The 25,392-nt window shown below is 36.0% G+C and overlaps 1 protein-coding gene across 3 annotated transcripts in view; it reads left to right on the top strand.

Annotated features, from left to right (window-relative positions):
- PLS1 (plastin 1) overlaps positions 1-25,392 on the top strand; it is a 122,769-nt gene that overhangs the window by 23,570 nt on the left and 73,807 nt on the right. Inside the window, exon 1 of one of the 3 annotated variants that reach the window (XM_074298435.1) lies at positions 19,922-20,084. The exons of the other annotated variants lie outside the window; for them this stretch is intronic. The gene's annotated coding sequence lies outside the window, so the exon portion shown is untranslated. Of the gene's footprint in view, positions 1-19,921; positions 20,085-25,392 lie in introns of those variants that run through there. 3 annotated transcript variants of the gene reach the window in all.

Genomic DNA, 25,392 nt, shown 5'->3' with positions numbered 1-25,392 from the left:
GAGAAGAAAAGATGTAAGATTGAAAACATTTCAATGTACGTCTAAGATCATTTAGCTTTGGGGAAGAGGGAAAGAGAGAAGTTTGGAAAGTAGAGATAATGTTCCAAAATGAAACTGACTTGACACTAAATAGCATATTTATCAATCCAATCCTTTGGCCAAAGAACAGACATTTTCAGAATAGCTAAAATGATACCACTCCTGGAAATATAACAACAGCTGAATTTTATAAAAGTTTCTTGATGTGATAATAAAGTCATCTGTAGGTCACCTGGCAATAGTTTTAACAAATGTTTTGTACATGTGGATGACAGATGATTTGATAGAGTAAGACCTTTGGACATTTTTTATTACTGTACTAAGGGATTATTAAATAATTAACTAATTTGGTTTCCATTGAGCTTGTTAGATGGAGTTCCTCATATAGTTCATGTCAGACTATCATATTTTTTAGATTCAGACTTGCTGACTGCTCAAGGAAAGGCCTTCAGGTATTATAGTTTTTCTAGAATTTACATTTATTTCAGATACAACAATGAACATGAATGAAAAATCTGGATTGACTATATTTGATAATGTACTGCTAAATTAGAAACATATGTTGTATTTCCAGTTTATTTTTTGCATAGTTGCTAGATTTCTATGTGGTTAGAAACAGTTGGGTGAAGGGGAAAGCTTTTTTCAGTTTTGAATTTATGTGATGATTCAGATCTTGTATAGGACCATTTGGTACAAAATCTTGAATTTTTTTACTTACTTCATACCATTAACAGTTTTAAGATTAAAAAAAAGGAAGATCAGCTGGAGAGAGCTTCAATAATATGAATTTTTTCTAGCATCAAATGAATGTCATTTTTGTTAAATAAACATCAAGTACCTATTATATAATAATGATAATAGAATCCATTTTGCAAAAACCTTTCATATATTGTCTTATTTGATCTTTACAATAATCCTGTTAGATACTATTATCCTCATTTTGAAGATTAAGGAAATTGAGCTTCAGAGAAGTTTAATACCTTATAAAGGACCAAATCTACTCTAAATCTCATAACCTATGCTCTATACAAAAGGTGTCAAAGATATGACTTGTACCAGATTAAAATATAATTGGAAATATTTGATGAAGTAAATAAAATAGAATAGAATATAGATGATGTTAATATGTGGTTTTCTAAGTCAATCTGCAAATGCAGTAATCCTCATGTGCAGCTGAGTGCTTTGTTAAAAAAAAAAAAGGCATGTATCAGGCATTGAAGAAGTTCTATGCCAGGTACTGTGCTGGGCATGGTGAACTCTTTAGGATAAATATATTATATGTTGGGAATCCTAATTCTAGAGTGGTGAATGAGGAAACAGGGGTTTGGAGAAATGAAATGCTTTATCCATAGTGACACAACTAGCCTTTAGTTAGGAATCATCTCATCCAAACACTCCATTTACAGATGAGTAAACTGAGGTTCAGAGAGGGGAAGAGACTTCATTGTCTCATGTATGATGTTCCAGATGGTTGGACATCACCACACTCTTGTGTACATCCCAGGCTTGTGAAATTCAGAGAAATGAAATCATTTTCCAGAGATGATATAGCTAATGCTCTAGATCTGTATGGGAAGGGTTTCCTAGAGTCTTCATCTGAAGTGATTAATATACATTTTAAAATATACTTCTCTGTGCACATAATATTTTTTTCTCTTTTCCTATAGTAGAATACAAGTTTTTTTAGGGCAGAGATTATTTTAGTTTCCCTAGTGTATAATACTATGTCTGGAATTTAGTAGGCACTTATATGCTTTTTGAAGGAATGAATGAATACAAAGACAAATCAGAATCAGACCATACATTATTGGGGAAATAGGCCAAACAAATAATTTTTTTTCTCATTGCTAATTCACTTTTCAGTTTTGTCCGATGCTCTGTGATCCTTTATGGGGAGTTTTCTTGGTAAAGATACTGGAGTGGTTTGCTATTTCCTTGTCTAGCTCATTTTGTGGATGAGGAAACTGAGGCAACAGAGTTAAGTGACTTGTTCAGGGTCACACAGTTAGATTCTAGGCTTAGCACTCTATCTACTGTGCCATCAGCTGCCCTCCAGTGGAAAGTAAAACTCACATTTTCATGTTTTAAGTCTAACAAAGCACTCTCCTCACAACAACTTTATGAAGTAGGTGATTCATGTATAATTGCTGCCATTTTATCAAAGGGAAAACTGAGATCCTGAGAGGATAAGTGACTTTCTGGAAGTTAAGTGACTTTTCCAGGAAGTATCTGATGTAGGATATGAATTGAGGTATTCCTGCCTAGCACACTGCCCATTACTACATGATGCTCTTCATTATCCATGTGATCAGTGTACTAGGGATAAGTGGAACAAGTATAATGTCAACCTTGAGGAAGACTCAGGGATGTTCCCAGAAAGGAGGACTACTATGAGCAATTAAGCCATGTCACGAGTTCAAATCCAACACTGACTACTTAAATTTGGGGCAATTTTCGATGACTGTTTTCAAGACTTTGATTTCCTTATCTGCAAAATGTTCCCTCTAACTCTGGACCTTGTGACATTTTAGGTGAAGGCCTTTTGTGTTATCCAGTGAAGGAGAATTTGTAATAGTGCCCATTCTATTATGTTTATATCTAAGTGAGCATATATCCCTGCTTCTAAAATATTTTGGCCAGCGAGAAATCTCATAGGTCCATGAAGTAAGAAGATACTTGGACCCTGGGACAGGGTGTGCAAAGCATAGAAAACTCAAGTAAATGTTGGCTTTATCTCCCCTCAAGACCCTATGGTTATCCTTAAACTGTAGCCTGAGACTTTAGCAATCCTGCAGCTGCCCTACTGAGCATCTGTGGATTCTCCAGTGTTGTTTTTAAGGAGTCTGACCTGGGGTACCCAGGAAAAGAAAGCCCATCACCTCTGACCAATCTATGATCTTCCTAAAAGCATCTTATCAGAAGTAAGGTACGAAATGCTAAAGGCTGTAGATTCTCTTTCTTCATGTCAACAACATCTAATTCTATCCCCTGCCTTGGGGATTGGATAATTATTAATTAATGATTGTTCTGTGATATATCTGCTGTTTGCACAAGGGAGATCAGCTGTTTCTGTACCAGGATGGTGACCACAGCAACCTAATGTATAAAATGAAAAGGATTTCCATATGATAGACCCTATAATTAAATATATAAAGATACAATGTCTGGGCTCATAGAACATGGCCTATTCTCAGAGCTGCAGGGCAAAATCAAACATGAAAATTTTCACTTCAGGATTGTTTTATCACATTTGAAGATTCAAAATAAAAAGGATAGAAAGTGACATAAAGAAAGGAATGGAGAGATAAATAGAAGAGGGCAGAGGAAGCAAGAAGGCTATAATGAAGGGGACATTGGGTGCCTTTTATCAGCCTCTTTCTTTATTATGTTGCTTTTAATGAGTGTGATCTGTTTGCCATTTTGTAGTGGCCTAAAATATTGGTGAATTGTAAGGAAAAAGGCTAAGCTTTTAGGGGCTTTAGTATTTGGCCTGTCACTGAATTATGGAATAAAAGTAGGAAGTAATGAATTTGGACAAATAATTCCTAGCTTTGAATCCCATCCACAATGAACTTTGATGAAATCACCTAAATTTTTGATGAGTCACCTATATTTTCTCATCTTCTCATCTTCAAAAATGAGGAAATTGAACTTGAAAATCTCTAAGGTCCCTTCTTTTTCTAAGACAGTGATGGTTCATGATGTGATATAACTTGTTTGTTGCTTTTGAATAAGTCACCACAATTAAGTTCCATATTCTTAAAATAAAGATGGTGAAATGACTTAGTTGGCTATGTACCCTATTTAGGTTTTCAGAATAGCCACCATCTATAGTAAATACACTGACAGATGGACACTTCTTTCACTCTCCCTCCAAATACCCAAAATACAACTCACAGAAACAAATTTAGAAAAACCCTATATAACCAGCAATTTACTTTCTAAACCAGGAAAAGTATAGGGTGTGGTTTTAAGAGATTTTAGCGATTTGATTCTAAATGTGGAATTTAGAGATTCTTCAATCAGTGTCTATCTAAATTGTGTTAACTTTTCTTAGAATCTTTTGGATGAAATTGTCTTTTCACTAAATTATATTCAGCATCAAAACCCAACAATTTTAAGGAGGTCCCTCCCAATAAATGCAACACAGTATGTTCACACTGAGTGACATTCCTTCCTCCTAAATATTTAATCCTCCTAGACATTGTTTCAGAAAAGAGAAATGAAAAAAATCAAATTGCCACAGTTTCACAATATTATTATCCAAACACTCCAGAGTTTGTTACAATCAAGTATCCTATGGGACAACAAGGAAGAGTTGTAACAAAGTGCAAAGCTATTTTACCCATCCACTCTTGCTCTGCTTTCAGTATGGATCTGAGCAAGGCAGGAGTTACAAATGTTTGTGTTGGGTGAAGGAAGAAGTTGTAGCGGAGTGAGGAGTTGAGATGTTATAGCTTTGATCTGGAATAGAATGAACATTTCTGTTCTAGTATGGAACAACCTCAAGAAATACTTCTGATGAAGCACTTCTAGAGGTCATCTAGTTTGGATGTATTGAGTGGGGGAAAGAGAGATCAGCTTTGTTCAGAAATCCTGAGGATAGAGTGTCCTCACTTCATAAGCATTTCTAAAAGCACTTTTTCTATGTATCAGTCTTTGGGTGGAGAGAATCCCTTAGAATGATGCTGAACTTGGACCAACCTAACTTTTCTTGGGCTGGTCCAATTATACCAGCAGTTCTGGTCCTAGAACAGCCTCCCTCTGCCTTATCCCATTTCTTACTGGGCCACATTAATCTGAATAAACATCTTTGAGAATAAGCCAAAACCGAACATTCTTAATTAAGAGTAGAACATGTGATGACATTCACTGCTCTGCCAGACTGTGACTTTATTGCCACTCCACAGTGAGATAAACTAAAATTCAGAGGTGCTAAGAGACTTCTCCAAAATCACAATCAGTAAAAATTTGTATGTAAAACCTAGGATTTCTTTATTCTGATTTTTCTCACTGACTGGTAGGTAATAATATTTGGTCATGACAGGAATGACCTCAACCCAAAATTATTAAATATCTTTTTTTTTTTTTAAAGCAGCACCTTTATAATTGTAAGGACCAAATTTGGCACAAGGGAAGAAAAGAGAAAGTGTGTCTCCTTCCCTTCTTTAAAGTGCTGGGGGATTCTTAGTAATGGAATATTTAATACACTATCAGACTTGGACGTGGTAAGTTTGGCTACTCCTTTTTTTTTAACTTTAATTTTTTTGAGGTGGTTTAGGATGACTGACTCAATGATAATGGGGGAAGTATGTTTTTAGAAATTAAGGTAAAATAAAAACAGAAGTTATCAATTAAAATGGGAAAATATTTTAAAAAATAGAAAGAAGCATCTTTGCCAATATTGATCACTGGGACAAAATCCTAATATTATCTTATACATTTTTATTACTCCAGACTTTTTCTTTTTTTAAGCATCCATTTTAAGCAATTTGATCCAATTTAAATATATTATTGACTTCCAGGATGTGAGAGAATGATTTGGGCAGAAAGAATTACTTGGAATAGAATTCTAAGGCAAGTGTGCCAGCCCAAATTGGTAGCAATTCTCTTGTGGGCATTCAAGGCCAAGGTGATGGGAACATGCTGTTCTATAAAAACTTGGGCTTTGCAAAGTAACCTTATCACCATTACCAATAGGGATTTAAGCACTGATCCTGATTAACCCAGGAAAATGTGACAGGAAATGATATTTTTGTAAAATGGAATGTTTTCAGGGCCAGATATGATTACAAGTAGTTTAGGAGAGGAGTGATTTCAATGTGGATGTGTAGTTGTAGTTCCCCTTGCCTTTTTTCTATAGTCAAGTAGAAAATTCACATGCATATATGTTCCTACAGGATATGATAATTTTAAAAGGTCCTCCCTCCCACCAAACCCCCTCTCCATACAAACAGAACTTACTATTGCTGGACCTCAGGAAGTCCTAATCTTTTATTTGTTTTTCTCAAAGCAGAAGCAATAGCATTAAAGCCTTGAACAAATTATTGTCTGATGATTACTGCCCAAGCAAATCATTGTAGGTTCTGTGACTTTGTCAATTTCTTCTTTGATTAAGAAAGACACAGGTAGACAGGCACATTTTTAGTCTGAATTTAGCAGACAAAAATTAAAATGGATATTTACACAGAGAGTAGGATAGAAAAAGAGGATTGTATATGAACTGCAGATCTCTAGATCTATTTTATGCAACTTGCTTTTAAGCATTTAATTTCATCTTGTGGTTTTCAAAGTTCTGTTTTTATTTGCTTTGTTCTACACTTCCTTCTATTCTTTTCTCTGCCTTAAAAAATAGCTATCTAGTCTAGCTTGATGGTCCTCTCTTTTTTTGTATTTTGTTACCCCATCCCTATATACTCACATAAACATACACACACATTCCAAGTTTCCACATTGGTCATATTCAAAAAATGAATGCCTTATATTGCATCTTGAGTCCACTCCTGTTAGGAGGAGTACACCATGCCTTTCTTTGTCTTCTGAAATCATAATTAATCATTGTGTTGATCAGGGTTCTCAAGTCTTTTAAAGTTGCGTGTTTTTTTTTTTCCCTAAGAAAATGTCATTACGTGGCTCTCTTCAACAATGAATTGATTCAGACTAGTTCTAATTGTTTAGTAATGAAGAGAGCCATCTACACCTAGGGAGAGGACTGTGGGAACTGAGTGTGGACAACTTAGCATTTCCACTCATTCTGTTATTGTTTGCTTGCTTTTTTGTTTTCCTTCCAAGGTTTTTTTTTCCTTTCTAGATCCGATTTTTCTTGTGTAGCAAGATAACTGTATGATATGTATACGTATATTAGATTTAACATATATGTTAATATGTATTGGAATACCTGCCATCTAGGGGAGGAGGTGGGGAGAAAGAAGGAGAAAATTTGGAACAGAAGATTTTGCAAGGGTCAATGTTGAAAAATTACCCATGCATATGTTTTGTAAATAAAAAGCTATAAAAAATAAGAAAATATCATTGTATAAGTTGTTCTCTAGATTCTGCTTACTTCACTCTGTATCAGTGCATGCAATTCTTCTCAGGTATCTCTAAAATCTGGACAGATACATTTAAAAGAAAGTGTCTTTTTAAAAACAACCAAACCTCAAGTATGTGTGTGTGTATGTGCATGAATTTCATGTGTATAAATATATATACATGTATATGTATATAGGGAGCATGTTTGTGTGCAGGGGTGTTTCTGTGAGTATATTTGCATGTATGTGAGTATATACTCTGTGATTATACCTGTGTGTACATATGTGTGTAAGGAGAATCTGACTTGAGATTTCATTGTCTTAGGAGGAAACTATGTTCCTGTTTGCAAGGTTCAGAGTCCTAGAGAGCTAGCTGGGACACAGAGAACTTAAACAACTTGCCTGGATAGGAACTGAAAACAGAGGGGATGTCCATCAGTTGGGGAATGGCTGAATGAGTTTTGGCATATAAATGTTATGGAATATTATTGTTCTATAAGAAACGATCAGCAGGATGATTTCAGAAAGACCTGGAGAGACTTACATGAAGTAACCCTAAGTAAAGTCAGTAGAACCAAGAAAACATTGTCCACAGCAACAACCAGATTATGTGATCAATTCTGATGGACGTGGACTTTTCAACAATGAGGTGATTAAGGGCAATTCCAGTGACTAGTGATGGAGAGAGCCATCTGCATTCAGAGAGAGGACTTTGGGGACTGAATGTGAAACACAACATAATATTTTCACCTTTTTTTGTTGTTTGCTTTTTGTTTTCTTTCTCATTTTTTTTCCTTTTTGAATTGATTTTTCTTGTGCAGCATGATAATTATGGAAATATGCATAGTAGAATTGCATGTTTAACCAGATTGGATTATTTGCTGTCTAGGGGAGAAGGTGGGAGGAAGGGAGAGAGAAAAATTTTGAAACACAAGATTTTGCAAGGGGGAATGTTAAAAACTATCTTTGCGTGTATTTTGAAAAGTAAAAAGATATTAGTATATAAAAAAGCTCACCTGGATTACACAAACCAGTATGTGTTACTAAGCCACTAAGTGACTTAGTACTTAGTAGTGGACCTGAGTCAGAAAGACCTGAGTTCAAATTCAGCCTTGGATGCTTACTACTTGTGTAGGTCTCCCTCAGTCTCCCTCAGTTGCCTCATCTGTAAAATGGGAATAATAATTATAGGCAGTCCTCTGTCTCACTTATTTGCCTTATCTGTAAAATGGGAATAATAACAGCACCTACCTCCGAGGGTTGTTGTGAGGATCAAATGAGATAATATTTGTAAAGAGTATAGCACATTACCTAGCATGTAGCCAATACTTCATAAATGTTTATTTCCAATCTTCCTATCCTTTTATTTCTCTTCTTTTCTTTTTTTCCTTCCTTCTAGAGATGGCAATCGAACCTAGGTTTTCCTGACTGAGGTCTATTCTCTGTCTGCACAAAGGAAGGATGTGGTGTATTTGAAGGTCACCTTGTATAAAAAGCAGAATCACAATATAGGAGACCTGGAAGGGAACTCTGGCCAGTCTCCTATAGACTGACAGCAGTCATCAAACCTCTGCTTTGAAAGCTTTGGTTCAGGAAGAACCTACTCTCTGCCAATGTACCCATTCTATTCTTGGGCAGCTGACGAAGGTTTTCCTGATGTAGAACTGAAATATCCTATCTCTAATTTTTAAAAAACCTGCTGCTTCTACTTCTTCTGGAGTTAACCAGAAAAATTCTAGTTTTCTTGACATGATTTTGTTCAGGTGTTTTTTCTTAGTCTTTGACTCTTCATCACCCCATTTGGGTTTGTTTGTTTTTTTTTGGCAGAGATACTGGAGTGGTCTGTCATTTCCTTCTCCAGCTCATTTTACAGATGATGAAACTGAGGCAAATAGTTTAGTGACTTGCCCAGGATCACACAACTAGTAAATGTCTAAGGCCAGATTTAAACTTGGGAAAATGAGTTTTCCTCACTCCAGGTCCTACATCACAGCCATTTGCCTTCTAGATATGGTAGTCCTTCATATTTGGTAGGCCCTATGAGTTTTCTTTTCATGAGTAAATATCCCAGGATTTTTCAGTTCATACTTGAAGGGATGACATAGTATGTAGGAACTTCATTACTATCCTGGTTTTCCTTCTTTGGATGTTGCTTGACTTATTGATGTTCTTCCTAAAATGTGGCAGCAGAAATGTATACAGTACTAGAACCACCACATGTGGTATGGCAGAGGATAGGCTAACTCTATCACCTCCTTTACTCTTAATGCTGGATCTCAATACAGCCTAGGGTTACATTTGTATTATGGTTGCCAGGTCACACTGTTGATTATTTTGATCCAGCAGTCCGTGAAAACACCCTGATCTCTTTCTCATGAACTATCAAGTAGCCATGCCTTCCCTATCCTGTATTTGTGCACTTCATGTTTAAAAAAATCCAAATATTTACATCATCCTCTATTGAGCCCATCAATCAGCTCATAATTCTCTCATTGCCTTCCTTGACTATCTGTCCACTTTATTTCAGCCACCCATGCTATAGATCTCATTACTGCAAACTGCTCCCTTTTGTGACCATGAAATCTGAAGTTTCCCTTTAATTATGTTCCCCTTTTCACCCTTGTCTTTATCTCACTCACCTTAATTCCTATGTTTTACTACCTGAAACTTTTTCCTTGTTTCCTCAGCCCATCATCCTGATCTGGCTATCCTTTGTAGTTTTGATCCAATAGATAACTAGTTCAATTATGTTTGGTCTTCCAATTTCAATTTCTTCATCCCCTTGTTCAAACAATTCATAGTTTACTGGTATATCCAGCACCTTCTGTTCATACTCTCCAACTACACTATTTTAGTTGAGACCCTCATTACAACTCACTTGAACTACTGAAATAATCTCCTAGTTAACTGATTTTTCTGCTTCCAGTTTCTCGTCCTGTCTTTCACCCAGCTGCCAAAATAAAGAATGATTCTAACTTTAATACTTGAAAATCTTCAGAAACTTCTTCCTTTAGCCTTGGGACAAAATACTGATTCCTTATCAGCTTATCTTTCCAGATTTGTTTAGCATTACATCCTTTTACACACTCAACATTCCTGACAGCCTAATCTCCCAATCTCATCATTCATAAACTCACGGAAGTTCAGATATCGATGAAACTTCAGAGGCCACATATTCCTCAAAGGCATACTTGTCTCATTGACAGAAAGTCACCTTGAGCACAAAAACTAACATTCGATGCCACACTCATGATCCAAAAAGATGATGATGAGTTAGAATGATGAACTGGATCTAATAAAATTAAACTTAATAGGAGCCTCTGTAAATTCTCAGGCTCCCAGAAATTAGCTTCATAAGTATAGGCTGAATGAGGTCTAAGCAGATAACAGTTCATCTATATTCTTGTGATCAGAAAAAGATTCTGAGCAGTTGTAGTAAACTGTAAGACAATATTGATACATGATAGTCTCCAATTTAATGTTAACCTAAGGCTTTGTTAAGAGAGCCACTGTAATATGACAAAAAAGGATAACATTGCATGTTGGAGGGGATATGAGAAAACTGGGACATGAATACAGTGATGGAAGAACTGATCTAACCATCCTGGAGAACAATTTGGAACTATGCCCAAAGGGCTATAAAACTGTGCATACCCTTTAATCCTGCAATATCTCTGCTAGGTTTATATCCCAAAGATATCAAGAAAAAGGGGACAGGACCTATATGTACAAAAATATTTATAACAGCTCTTTGTGGTAGCTAAAAATTGGAAAATGAAGGCATACCCATCAAATACTGGCAAAAGCCAGTGGTATATGTAGTATATGATTATAATGGGGTATTATTGTGATATCAGAAATGATAAGCAGGATGATTTCAGAAAAATCTGAAAAGGCTTACATGAACTGATGCATAGTAAAATGAACAGAATGAGGAAAATGTTCTACACAGTAACAACAATATTGTCTGATGAAGAATTGTGATTGACTTAGTCTTAGCACTATAACGATCCAGGGTAATCCCAAAGGATTAATGATGAAGTATACGATCCACCTCCAAAGAAAGAACTGATATTGTTTTTATATAGACTGAAGCATGCTATTTTTCCTTTTTTTCCTTTTTTCTTCAAATCTTCTGGAAATGTTTTACATGACTGTATATATATAATGTAGATCTAATTGTTTGCCATCTCATGGAAGGAGAGAGGGAAGGAGGAGAAGGGATAGAATTTAAAACTCAAAACTTTAAATAAAAACGTCAAAAAAATTTTTTAAATAGAGAGCCAGTATGTCTAGAAAGAGAGAAATAATAATTGAGTCATATTTTCCCCTTGTTGGACTGCTGTGTCCATTTCTGGCTTTCACATTTTCAGAAGGGCATAGGCAAGACAGAAGACAACTGGGCTGGTGAAAAGATTCAATAGTATGTCATAGGAAGATTGAAAGAAGACACTTAGTCTGGAGAAGAGAGAAAACTCAAGGAAGATAGATTTATTGTCTTTTATTTCGAAGTCTATGATGAGGAAGAAGTTTAGATTCTACTCTTCCATGAAGAAACGAGAACTAGGGACAATGTGTTGGAATTATGAGCCAGATTTAAGTCAGAGACAAAGAAAAATGAGCCAACAGAGATTTGTCAAAGTAGAATGGACAAGTTTAAGAGATAGTGGGTTCCCTCCCCTTTATGTATACATTATTGGTTTTCAGGTAGAGTTGTGATGATCTCTTACTTGTGACATCATAGAGGAAAGTTGGGGTAGGTATAACGTATTCTCTGGCTTCAGCTATGCCTTCCAACTCTTGGAATCTGTAGGAGTTAGGGAGATGAGGAAGGATAATTTTAGTAAAATGGTTGTACATAGGGGCAAATGAAATGTTTAAATTATTTCTGAGATTTCAAAAAATTTGTGATGGATTCCTTTTTGTAAGAGAAGAAAACATTGTTGATAAGCATTAAGTAAGCTTTAGAAAGTTTTACAAAGATGAAGAGAATGTATTACTTGCTCTCAAGATGCGTGCCATTTCACTGTAATGTAGCTCTCCCTGGTTGTTCTCTAATGTGTGCTGAAGCATGCTTATTCAGTTTTAAGTTTAGGAATGCTTGGTAGTACATAACTCCAAGCCAGGTTATTCTTTTAAAATATTTCTTGTATTCTTACAATGTCCTAAGTACTTCTGAGCAAACAGTACTTTTTACTGTTTGTTTATAAACTAAGGCATCCCAACCATGGACTACAATGCATTATTATAAATGGCAGATTTTTATGGGGATTTCTAATGATCAAATTAGTTAAGGAGATGTGGGACTTTTTGAAAGTAATTGTTTTGATTTTGGCCTAATTGCTCTGCCTCCAACATTAAATAGTAATAGATTCATGCAGGAAGATAATTGAAGAAGGTCTCAACTTTTCTCCATGGGTCCATCTGCCATTTAAATAGTAGATTTGATCAACTTTTAAAAATTTTTCAATCTTTTTTCATTTAAAAATTACTGCTATTGACAAATGACTCCTTTCCTTCCCTTCTTCTTCCTTTCTCCTCTTCCTTCCTGTGTAATAAAACAAATCATGCCAGTGGTTGTGTCATAATACAGGGATATTTTTTACATCTACATTTTGCCATCTCTCTGGCATTTCATGAGTTAGCCAAAGAAGTCATCAATAGCCGCCATATTAAAAAAAAAGAATCCTAAGTGTGGAGCTGGAAGGATCCTTGGAAATCATCTAGTCTAACTTTCTTGTTTTACAGATGAGGAAACTGAGGCCCAGGGCAATTAGGTAACTTATCTAAAGTGAGTGGCTAAGATAGAGGCAGAATTTGAACCCATGTCCTCAGACTCCTGAGCTGATGTTTTCTTATACTTTGGCATCTAGGCATTAACTTCTGATGTCTTTCATTGTTACTTTCCTTTAAATTATTGCAGTCATTATATGTGTTATATATATTGTATAAGAATACTATTGTTCTATAAGAAATGATGAGCAGGTAGATTTAAGAAAAACCTGGAAAGACTTACATGAACTGATACTGAATGAAGCAAGCAGAACCAAGAGATCATTTACACTGTAACAGCAAAATTGTGGGATGATCACCTTTGATACACAGCTCTTCTCAGCAATACAACTATCTAAGACAAATCCAAAAAAGACATGATGGAAAATGCTCTCCACAGCTAGAGAAAGAACCATGGAGTCTGAATGAAGATAAAAGCATACTATTTTTATTTTTTTCCTTTCTCATGGTTTTCCCCTTTTGTTCTGATTCTTCTTTCACAACATGACTAAGGCGGAAATATGTTTAATATGATTGTATATGTATAACTTATTTCATGTGATTATACATGTATAACCTAATTCACATTGCTTGTTGTCTCAGGGTGCGGAGAGGGAGGGAGAAAAATTTAGAAATCAAAATTATAGAAAAGTGAATGTTGAAAACTAACTTTATAAGTAATTGGGGAAAATATTATGTGGAGGACTAAAAAGGCAAAAATACCCAACAAACTTTTTTAAATAAATAAAATCGAGCAAAATGAGACTAAAAAGAAAGAATGGCAAAAAAGAATGCTAAAGTCTGAGTAAATTATACTCATAGCCTTCCCCTGATCTACCAGGCAAATAATCCCATTTTTTTTTTTAAAAAGGAAATAAAGTTGGTAGGATATAACCTGTGATATAAAACCATATTGGCTCTTTGTGATATTTACCATTTTGCCTATATTGTGTCAGCTTCATGTTGGGCAAGCATGTTTTCTATGGCTTCATCCAAGTAAGAATATTTAACAACACTCTTGGATTCTGTGAAAATTCTCATTAGCCATCCCTTTGACTTTTTTTTTTTTTTTAATTTGCCAGTCAAACCCTCTGGTCTGTAGTTTGTAGGTTCCATTCTCAGCCATTAAAAAGAAAAAAAATAGGGTTATTTGTCCCCCAATCCTGGGATACCTTCCCATTTTTAATGGTCTTTCAAAGATCACTAACCACGGTTCATCAGCCATATTGTTCAGTTCTTTCAGTATGCTGGAATATAGTTCATCTGGATCCATTGATTTGAATTCAAACAAGACGGCAAGGTTCTTTCTCACCATTTTCCTATTTATTTTCATTTTCAACTCCCTATTAGCCATTTTTCCTTGTTCCTCAGAACAAAAATCATTTTCTTTGACAGAGCTTATAATTTATCTATATAAATATTACATGTGATGTCATATGCTTTCATTTCTTCCTGTGTTTTTATGATTACAGCTCTGCTGTAGAGATATATTAAGGCAATATCATTAAAAGTCTGATCATAAGTCCTCAGCTGTCAAAATGTTACTTATTAAAACTATCCATTAAACAGATATTTTATTCCTGGTGGTCTAGCATAATCCTAGAAATATTTGGGGGTCACTTTTCCCCCGAGATTAGTTTATCAAGTAATCAAAAAAACATTTCACAGAACATTGAATGTCCATAAATGATTTACTTAGTTTTGTGTTCCCAGAAGTTTCTACCTGCCCTTGAGCCACTCTATCACTTCCCCCATTTTCACTTCTACCTTGAGCAGAAGTCAACTAGAGAGGCAATCTGAACACAAGCCTTGGAAGTCAGAGGATGTGGGTTCAGGTCTTGTCTGTTACTGTGTGACCTTGGACCAATCCATCTTTCACATAGTAAGCACTCAGTAAATATTTATTGAATTGAATTAATTTGTGGGACTTAGTTTCTTGATTTTTAAAATGGGTATGTTAAACCAGAGAGCTTCAAAGTTCCCTTCAAGTGCTAAATCCTAATATCTTTGATATATGTATCAGGGACTTCAATCTTAGCACCTGGAGCTTTGTGGTAATTGAATGTGAAATTTTCTGCCTTGAATTTCAGTATCCTCTTACTCCTACTTTCTAGAGAGCAAAAAGAACTTTCTTCTGTTTCTTAAAATGTGAATACTTCACAGATAAAAGAGTCCATTAGGGTGAATACCTTTACAAAAGAGAAGTCTACTGAACAAAGCTGTATCCGGGTAACTGGCCCATAGCAGTAGTGCTTTGTTGAACTTAGTGAATAATTTTCTTCTGAGCAATAATGTGCTCTCTGATCACTGGTCCCATAACAGTCATTCTCTATGGAGTAATTGCACTTTGTTTGAACACCCTTAGGGGAAAAGGGAGAGGAAAGTAGAACTGACCTCTGGCCATAAAGGAATAATTACCTGTAATCTCAAAAAGGTCAGTTATTCCACCCCTGAAAAAAATTGAACCTGCCTCAATTACAAATCATTCAATATACCAAACTAATCACAGGAAAAGATGTGGGAATTTTGAGCAAGAAAAGGGAGAGATTGCAGTGTGTATAATCTTTTCTACTTTTCCTTAATGGGTTTAAACATTTCTTTCCACTTTCTAATTCATTACAAAGTCTGAATGTCAGCACCTCCTTTATCTCCAGTTCCTGCTTTGTGGGAACAAGATTTCAAAAAGTGGTGACGGAGCTTCATGACAACCAAACCCCACTTATTCTAAAACCATTTGTTGTACACTAGGCTCTAGAGGTAATGAAAAAGAAGACATTGTTCTTGTCCCAGGGGGTTAAAAGTCTAGACAAAAGGCTAATGTAAAAGAACCAGGAATATTTTATGAATAAATTGAAAAGTATAAAAAGGACCAGCCTTGCATATTAGGCTAACTAACATGGCCATAAAAAGTGATTTCAGGAGTGCTGAGAAAGTTCCAGTCAATCCTCCTCCCATGCTTGCTCATGGACGATTGGAATTTTGCAGTGAGAAATTCATTCTTTTTACTAAGAATACTGTTTAAAAAACCCAACACCTTTTTCCCCAAGGAAAAAGTAACATTAAGCCTTAAGTAATCATATAATCCTTTCCTGAGTGGGAGTGGGATAGGAAGAGAAGAGAGACTCTGAAGATACTGGCCCTGAGGTGCTAATAGAAATAGGAAAAGAGGGACAGGCTCCATTATTTGGGAAAGACCAGCTCCCAGGTAGTAAATAAATATATAAGTGTTTGAGAATTTGGAGGAATAAGTGATTGCATTGGGGAGGAGTTGACATCATGAAACATGGAAAGCTTTTTTTTTTTTGGATTAAATTTTTTTTTTTAAAAATAATAACTTTTTATTTTCAAAATGTAAGCAAAGATAGTTTTCAAATTCATCCTTGCAAAACCTTGTGTTCCAAAATTTTCTCCCTCTCTTCTCCCTCCCTTAGACAGCAAGTAATCCAATATACATTAAACATATATAATTCTTCTATACATATTTCCACATTTATCATACTGCACAAGAAAAATTATATCAAAAAGGAAAAAATGAGAAAAAACCAAAAAGCAAACAACAACAATAGGTAAAAATACTCTGTTATGATCCATGTTTAGTCCTCACAGTCCTCTCTCTGGATCTAGATGGCTCTGTCCATCACAAGTCAATTGGAATTGGTCTGAAACACCTCATTGCTAAAAAGAGCTATGTCCATCAGAATTGATCATTCCATAAATTACTCATTTCATTTAACATCTCTTCATGTAAGTCTCTCCAGGTCTTTCTGAAATCATCCTGCTGATCATTTTTTATAGAACAATAATATTTACTGAAATCTTCTTAAGTAAAGTAGACATGGAATGATGGAGAGAAAGGTAAGCAAAAGGTATAAAGGGATCAGTGGGAAATGAGTTTAGAAAGATCAAGGAGGTCTATCAGTGGGGAAGTTTGAATACATGCTAGAGGAAACTCTTATGACCCATAGATAATGGAGGCCATTGTAGGTATTTGAACAATGATATGATATGGTAAAAATGTCAGAGGTAGACTGGAGTGGTACCTTTCCATAAGAGGGATTTCTTCTAAAAGAAATTGAATACAGTAAGAATAGAAGGCCATTAATTTGGTCTTTGACTATCTATAATTTCAAATCATATGGTATTTATTAGCAATCTGAATTGTTAGTATTAACTAAGTAATTATTAATTATTTATAATTAACAAGTAATAACTACTAGTAGTAGTTATTACTTGGCTCTTACTTGTTTGAGACTTTTAAAATTGACTTCGCTTCAAATGCATCACCTCTTGTTCCCCTTCCTTTTCCCCCTCCCCATGTGGTGAGTTTTGACTTAGCAGTGATATATACTTTACAACCTGAACCTCTATCCAATCCATTCCCTATGGTCTGCCAACCATACAAAAAGCAACAAATTCTACAGCAAATACATTGAATTATGACATAAAAGAAGGAAAGGGATTTTAGTAAAAAGCATTCTCTACACCTTTACACAAATAGGAACAATCTCCTATACCTAGAAGGAAATTTATAATTTAATCTCTCTAATTCCCCCACATAGTGGGAAGACACATTCAGTTGTGACCTCATGGGAGACCTCAGTATTAATGTCCTTCCTTCTATTTTGGACAGGACCAATGGTATCTCCTTAGAATTTCTTTCTTAGGCATCTCTTATTACAGGCTGAAAATTGGCAAAAACTTCACTTTGGTTCCAGAATCATCAGAATCCAGCTACAATTCCTGATTTTTTTGGGAATAAGCATGACTACCTAATTTCATCTGATCCTCTTCACTCTCCCTTTCCAGGAGTAGCCCCACTGCTTGTGATTTTTACATATGTCTGTATCTGTGTAACCCCCTCTAGTTGTCTAGCTCCTTAAATCTCCCACCTTGTCCAGAACCTCCCACCAATCAGTCCTGATTTAATTACGTCACCAGCTTCAGGCAGCCTATGATTTGTGGAAGATGCAGCTCTGACTATTTCTCCCAATTAAGAATTTTCTTTTGGCCTAGAGGGTTAAGAGAAGAGAATTCTTCAGATCACATCCACCATACAAAATATATTACTCTAAATAACAACAGTAGTATAACATAGTGGCAATTGCTATGTTAAAGCTCATGTAAGGGGCTGGAGGAGATATAAAGATATATAATATGAGGTCTCTGACCTAAAAGAATTTCCGATTTAAGTTACTTGTTGAGACGTAAGCCATTAATACAACATAATCACGAAGTATAAAGGAGAAATACAAATAAAGTACAATTCAGCTTTAAGGTAGAATCTAGACTCAAATCATGGTAACTTAACCTTTGTCCCACTTTTATAGTGATTTTGGCCTCTACCATTTTATGTTTTCTGCAAATCTCAGTGCCTATGTGTGTGTATTTGTGCATATGTTTGAGTATTGTCAGTGACTTGTGGTGTTTTTCTTCTCTTGCCCTCTCCTTCCTAAGTCAAATCTCAATAATGTTCAATCTCTTCTCGACTTTCCTTCATTCTCTTTTTTGTATAGTTGAAATTCTAACTTGTTCACTTTTGTGAGAGCTTAGATAAAGAGGTAAAACTGGCAAATGGGGAGGAAGGGATGTGATACTTAAATGCCAGGAATCATCATCCAAATGAGAAATAGAAGGTACTGGAGGTGGACTTGGGGAGGAAAAAACTTTACTTTTTAAAATCAGTCATGGAATCTTTGAAAAAACTGGGATATTAGGATAGCTCATTCATATAAATAATAAACTGAGGAATGGATATGATGAGAAGTAGTGTCACTTTCTGCTTGTTTCACTATTTTTAAGACAAAAATCTTTATATCTGTGTATACCAAGAAGGGCAATTTTATTTGTACTGTTGCCATACTTTTTAATATCATTAGAAAACATTTGCAATTTCTTTCTGTCCCAGAGAATTTTCTGATAGATGAAAGTAGACTCATCTTTGACAAATAAACTCTATAACTCAATTCCCCTCCTATAAGAGGAAGAAGTAAACTAGATGATTTCTGAGGTCCATTTGGGTCCAAATATTCTATGATTCTATACATTTTCAGTTGCTGTTCAGAACTGCTTCTTTCATTCTAAAAAACTGCAAAATCTCAGAACTGAAAGAGAACTCGGAGGCTAGATAGTCCAACTCAGACCTAAAAAATTTCCTCTACACAGGTAGTTAGATAGCACAGTGGGTAAGGATGCTGGCCCTAGAGTCAGAAGGACCTGACTTCAAAATTTGCTCTTAGATATTTATTAGCTGTGTGACCCTGTATAAGACATTTAATCCCAATTGCTTCCTTCTGAAAAAAAAAAAATCATTCCCTCTACAAAAGATGATGAGTGACCCTCTGAAAAATTTTTGAAGCCCTCCAGTGAGGAGTAATCTACTCCCTTCTTAGCCCATCTTACTTTTGGATGGATTGGATCAATGGGAAATTTTATTTTATATACTATCTAAATTTATGCAACCTCTACCTGCTGCTGCTTGGAACCATTAGAATAATTTTAATCCCTCTTCCAAATGAGTGCCATTCAGCCTCTCAAATCATAGCCCTCTTAAAACCTTTTCTTTTAGGGGCTAAACATCCCTAGATTGTTCTTTTAGGATTCCTGTCTTGGAACAGCTAGGATGGTAATCTCAGGGTCCAGAAAGCCTCTGTAAGTTAGGATCGAAGCCCGTTCCTGGGAAGGAACCTTGGCCCTTGATCGAGCCCATCAGTTCTGAACTGTCTGTAGGACCCAACTCATACAGTCCTGTGGATTCTTCTTACTTTTGCTTTTTTCTCACTTCTCCTCTCTAGAAATTCAAATTTTTAGCAGGATGAAAACAGCCTCAAAATTAAATTAAAGAGACTGTATCACACACAATGCAGCTATAAAGACCTTATTAAAGTACTGTGCAGTCCTATGAGTGCAGGCAAGATTATGACATTTCCTCAAATGACATTCCGGGCAAAGAGTCCGTGGCACCCTGAGATACTGCCCCTATGGCTGTGTGTCATTTACATTTTATCCTCTTAGATGTTTTTATAGTTACGAAACCACACCCATCCTGAAGCTTGGCCTTTCCACTGAGACCAAGTTCTTTTGTGATAAAATCTACAGTAGTAGGCAGAATACTGCTCAGTGTGGACTTGCCGCTTTTCCTGTAGTCCAGACTTTGGCATAGGATTATTGAGAAGTTTGACCATATTGAACTTGAACTCTCCTGGACTAGGATCCACTTTCAGGTGACAGGACCAGTGTAAACAGGTATGCCGAATTTACTTTTATTTTGAGAACAAAAGTAACCTTGGTCATCGTGATTGTTACTGACCACTTGTTCCATTGAGGGTATGTTTGCTTTCCAAGGTGCTCATGGTTTGTGTCCTGAATGATCAGCAGAATTAAGAGTGATTTTGTTGGGTGGGGGCACAGGATTTACAAATCTCCTTCTCTTTTCCTATCCTCAAGTGACTTTTCCCCTTCTCTTAATTGAACAACTATTATGGCAACAAAAGGCTTTGTTCAAGCTTATGTAGCCACAAGTGCATAAGACTGGGTTTCAACTTTTTCCTCTCTTAAAGAGTATTGATAGGAAGCTATAAAGCAATAAATAGAATATGCTTTTAAAACTGGCCATTGGCGCTATCTACTACTTTTTAATTTTGACATTTTCTGTGGAAGGAAGCAGTTACTCCACACCGAAGATTTTACCTTGATTGGCTGTGAGTTCCTCTGATCCAGGGATCTAACGGTGAAAGGCATCAAATGGTCCTGTGGTTAAAAACATAGCGCTGATAGCAGAGTCAACAAAAACCAGGCTGTGGCCCAGCATCCTCAGGAAGGGGGATTTACACTTAACACATCTATCCCTTCTGATTAGCCTTGCCCTTCCAACTTTTCTGCCTTCTAAAAATGAATTAAAACACAAAGGGAGTTATCTCCCTGCTCTGAAGACATTTTAACTCCCAGTAAACATCAGTAAATTTCGGAAGAGACAGAGGGGCTTTCCAAGATTAGTTTCTTTTGTAAGGTGATATTTGCTGGCTGATTATTACCTTGCATAGTCCTTAAAGGAGACAGATTAATTCCAGTGCTTTTCAAATGAAAGCTGAAAATGGGCAGTTTGCTGTGCATGTAAGACTGAGAAGCTCTTGAATGATGCATGTTAAGGAAACTTTGATATCGATACCACCGATGAATTTGCATAGCTCTTGCTGCCAAAGTACAAAAACTGACTTGAGTTCTCTTAAAGCAGCGGTAGCTTCGAGAAAGTTAAATATATCTTTGCAGCAACATTCATAAGCACGTTGTCTGCTCAGCTTTGAGAACTGTCCAACAGCTTGTGTATGAATTGTTTTGTTTTTAAAACATCAGAGAAATGAGAATTATTCTGTAAGTGAACCTGAGCTTGACTGTGCTTTAAGTGAAAGCACAATTCAGAACTAATTACTTCTGGACTGGGAGTGCCAAGGGAAAAAAAAAATAGTCTTGCAGCATTTAAACACACACACACACACACACACACACACACAATTCACTGCAGCTTTTTTAGAAAGCACAATCTCCTTTCCCCTTTCTCATTTAGACTTTTAGTACCCCGGCTCCATTTCTTCCAGCCAGTTGTTTTTATAATGAACCAGCCAACTGTTCAATTGTGTTCTTTGAGAGGAGGGGGATAACATTCCTTTATGTTCCCCAGTTTAGATCAGCTTACTACCAAAGCATGATATTCGATTACCCTTATTATGTTACTTTGTGTGGCTACAAATGTTACTAATGGCCAGAGAGAGTTATGGAGGCATTTAAAAAAACTACTTCCATTCTGACCTTCGGTCAGTATATTAACCGGCTAACCCTGAAGGACCACCCAGTAATTTAAGATGATGGAGAATGTGAAACTGCCCACTCTTGGATACAATTCCCAAACACTCCAAAGCAATTCTCTGCCACATGCCCGACTGCCTGTTTTCTTCTAAGTGTACTTTAGGCTGTTGATTTTAATCTCCAGAATGTAGTATGGTGATGGAGGGACCCGGTTACCTTAGAGATATTTTCCCCCTATGGAGTCTGCTGGCTCTAACACTATTGGCCACTTTGGGTATCTTCAGGCCCTTTGTAAAACATAAAGTGTGGGTATCTTAATTTATTTCTAGGTTAGGAGAAGGATGAGTTTTCAGATTTCTTTACTCTCTTCACTTGTCTCTGCCCCCATTGACCCATCCCTAGTTTTGTAGGAAAGCAAGCCATTGGAAATGAAAGACTTTCCCCCCACCCCACCCACTAAAAGAGTTGTAGACAGATACTTTTCTTTCCTCGGCATCTGATAAAATGTTGTATTCTATAGGGAAAAAAAAAAAGAAGAATGTTTACATTCCCCCCCCCCCCCCCCCCCCCCCCCCCCGTGGAATATTAAATGCACTATTTCCTCTTTAACTGCTCTCCTTGTCAGGTGAAAAACTGGTTTGTTTCTAGTCTGCAGAAGAGAATATTGTTTCCTTAGCCAATCATTCTATTTGGGAACTATGGTCTAGAGGAAAAAGTACTGACCCGGATCAAATGAGATATTTGTAAAGTGCTTCACATGGTGTTTGGCACATACTAGGTGCTATAAAAATCCTTATTTCCTCTCCCTTTCTTTTTCCTTCCCAGAAGTGACGTCAAAAGCCCTGCCTTTGAGTCTAAATTTTATAGATGATTACCTTTGTGCCTTTGGGAAAGTGATTTCTCCTTGCTGTTTCTAGGTTTCCTCATCTATAAATTGAGGAAGTTGGATTTGATAATCAATAGTGTCTGCCCCTTTCAACTCTAAAGCCTTCAAAATGCTTAAGAAAATGAACCTTATGTGTGTCCAAATCCTGAATTTGGTGTAGGAGGACCCGAGTTCAAGTTGCAGTTCTGCTACATACTATTTGTATGACCCTTATCCTCAGTGGACCTCTTTTTCCTTATCTGTAAAGTGAAAGGATTCAATCAGAAGACTTCTCACCCTTCCAATTCTAGCCCTATAGTCCTGGATATGGTACTTTTATGACAGCATAAAAAATAAAGAACAAGAGATTTTAAACAAATATAAAATGTTTTTCTCATCAGCCACACCTCCTTTAGCATCTTTCTTTGTTTCTTACGTTTGGATTCAGCCAATTCAAATTTGTGACTTGTCCAGGATCACACAGCTACCAAGTGTCTGAAGCTGGATTTGAATTCAGATCTTCCTAACTCCATGCCCAGCACTCTGTCCATTGTGCCACTTAGCTGACTTGTTTTGTCCTTAGATATTCCCAAATTATGTTCTCTTGGAACACAGGTAAGGCTAATATCACATTGTAGGATCCCTAGAGAGTGGGGGTATGATAGTTATAATGATAATTATACTCTTTCCAGATGAGTTCCTAGGGAAAATGGTCTCTGGGAACTTGAAGACATTAAAACAGGGATAAAAACTACTTTTTAGTTTTACAAAAGGCTTCCAAAGATGGGAGAGGGCAGATGCTTGGCTAATATTAATAGTGATTACAAATAAGATCTTGTAAAAGATGAATCTTGTGGGAATTCCCAGGCTCTCTCCTCCTCCCCCCCAAACAGTGTCTTTTTGATCAAGGATTTTATTTTAGATTCAGATCTTCTGTGTATATTTATAGCCAGTGGTTTTTTTTTTTTTTTTTTAATTTTTTTAAGGGAATCTTGCTGGACATGATGTCTGACCCCAGAACAACTAGCAGCAATGGGTGGAAATTATCAAAGGGGCAGATTTAGGCTTGATGTGAGGAAAAGCTTCCTGAAAATTAGAGTTGTACATCAAGGTAATGAGATCCCTCAGAAAGTAGTGGGAATCTGTTGCATCCTGAGACAAGCTATTCCATTTGGGGTTAACTGTTTGCTGGTTTATTGTAAAGAAGAGTCTTGTTCAAGTAGGGCTGGAGTAAATGGCTCCTGAGGTCCCTCTCAATCCTGAGATTTTGAGATTCCAGAATAGAACCAGGAAGTGAAAGCAGTTTTCCAGACTCATCTGTCTTTCCATTATGACAGTGATGAGTTGTTTGGCGTCATTCTGCATAGACATTAAGAGAGGGTGATGTGGTGGAATAGGACTGATTTGGAGCCAAAGCACACAGGCTCAAATCCCATCTTGGTAATTGATTTTATCCAGGTGATCCTCCATATATTTCTTAATTTCTCTGAGACCCAGTGTTCTCATACCTCAACAGTGGAGTTGGGACCAGATAATATTTAAGGTTTCTTCCATCTTGAAAATCTATTATTATTTTTAAAAAATAAAGAAAATCTATGATTATATAACCTATGAACAAACTATGATAGGGGAAAATAATTTATTTTTGTATTTATATACATTATATTAATATTATATATTTATATTTATTGTACTTAGAATCATAAGATAGTAGATTTAGACCTGGAAGAAGACTTCTAGTTTTTTAGTCTATCTCCATCATTTTTTAGCTGAGGCTCTTAAAAAAAAAGTGACTTGCCCCAAATCATACAAATAGTATAAAATTTGTGCTAGTGAATTGTGTCAAGACCCTAAAAACATATATGTATATGTATATATTTATATATTAATTAGTTTCCATTGAAATTTGAAATGTAACATCAGCAGTCTGATTTAGTATTCTAGAAATTGCTATGCCAGCATTCAGCAAAGCATAATTATTCATATTTTATTTCAGCATGCATTAATGGTTTTTTGGATTTGCATAGTTTTTTTTTAATAAGGAGTCAGAATATATAAAGTTGCAGAGTTATAAATGAAGAATATTAGAGGTGGAGGGGATCTGAAAGATGATCCTTGATCTCAGTTCCCTCATTTGATGATTAGGTGGAGGGCATTATGAACAAATGAACTTGCCCAATTTTCCAGTTTCCTAATGACTAAGTCACATAGTAGGAATGATTTTTGAAAAAAGAAGACTAACCAAATGTATAAATGTGAATGAAAGCCTTCCCTTTTAAAGCAGTATAGTATGGAGGTTATACATATGCTAGTGATGCTGCCATTATTTAAAATACTTTGGGAATTCTTTGGAGGATGAAGTACAGGAGAAAGCTTCTCTTTAGACTCAGAGAAACTTTGGCCCTGCCATCTATCAACTGTGCCATCTTGGGTGGCATTTTTTGAGTCTTGTCCCTGTCCTATATATATTGGCTATGTGAGTAAGGATCAGTTGACTGAATCCCTCTTGGACACTGTTTTCTCATTTGTAAAATGAGGGTATTAGTCTTTATGATTTTTAAAATAGCTTTTTATTTTTCCTAATACATACAAAGATAGTTTTAAACCTTCATAGTAAATAGTGCAATATAGGTTAAATATGTGCAATTCTTCTAAACATATTTCCATATTTGTCATTCTGTGCAAGAAAAATTAGATCAAAAAGGAAAAAAAATGAGAAAGAAAAAAAAGATAAGCAAACGAGCAACAAAAATAAAAGAGGTGAAAATACTATGCTTTGATCCACATTTAGTCCCCATGGTCATCTTTCTGGATGCAGAAGGCTCTCTCCATCACACGTCTATTGGAATTGTCCTGAATCACCTCATTGTTGAAAAGAGCCAAGTC

The sequence above is a fragment of the Sminthopsis crassicaudata genome, chromosome 3 (genome assembly GCF_048593235.1).
Source record: "Sminthopsis crassicaudata isolate SCR6 chromosome 3, ASM4859323v1, whole genome shotgun sequence".
Lineage (NCBI taxonomy): Eukaryota > Metazoa > Chordata > Mammalia > Dasyuromorphia > Dasyuridae > Sminthopsis > Sminthopsis crassicaudata.
This window is presented reverse-complemented; position numbering and strand designations above follow the sequence as displayed.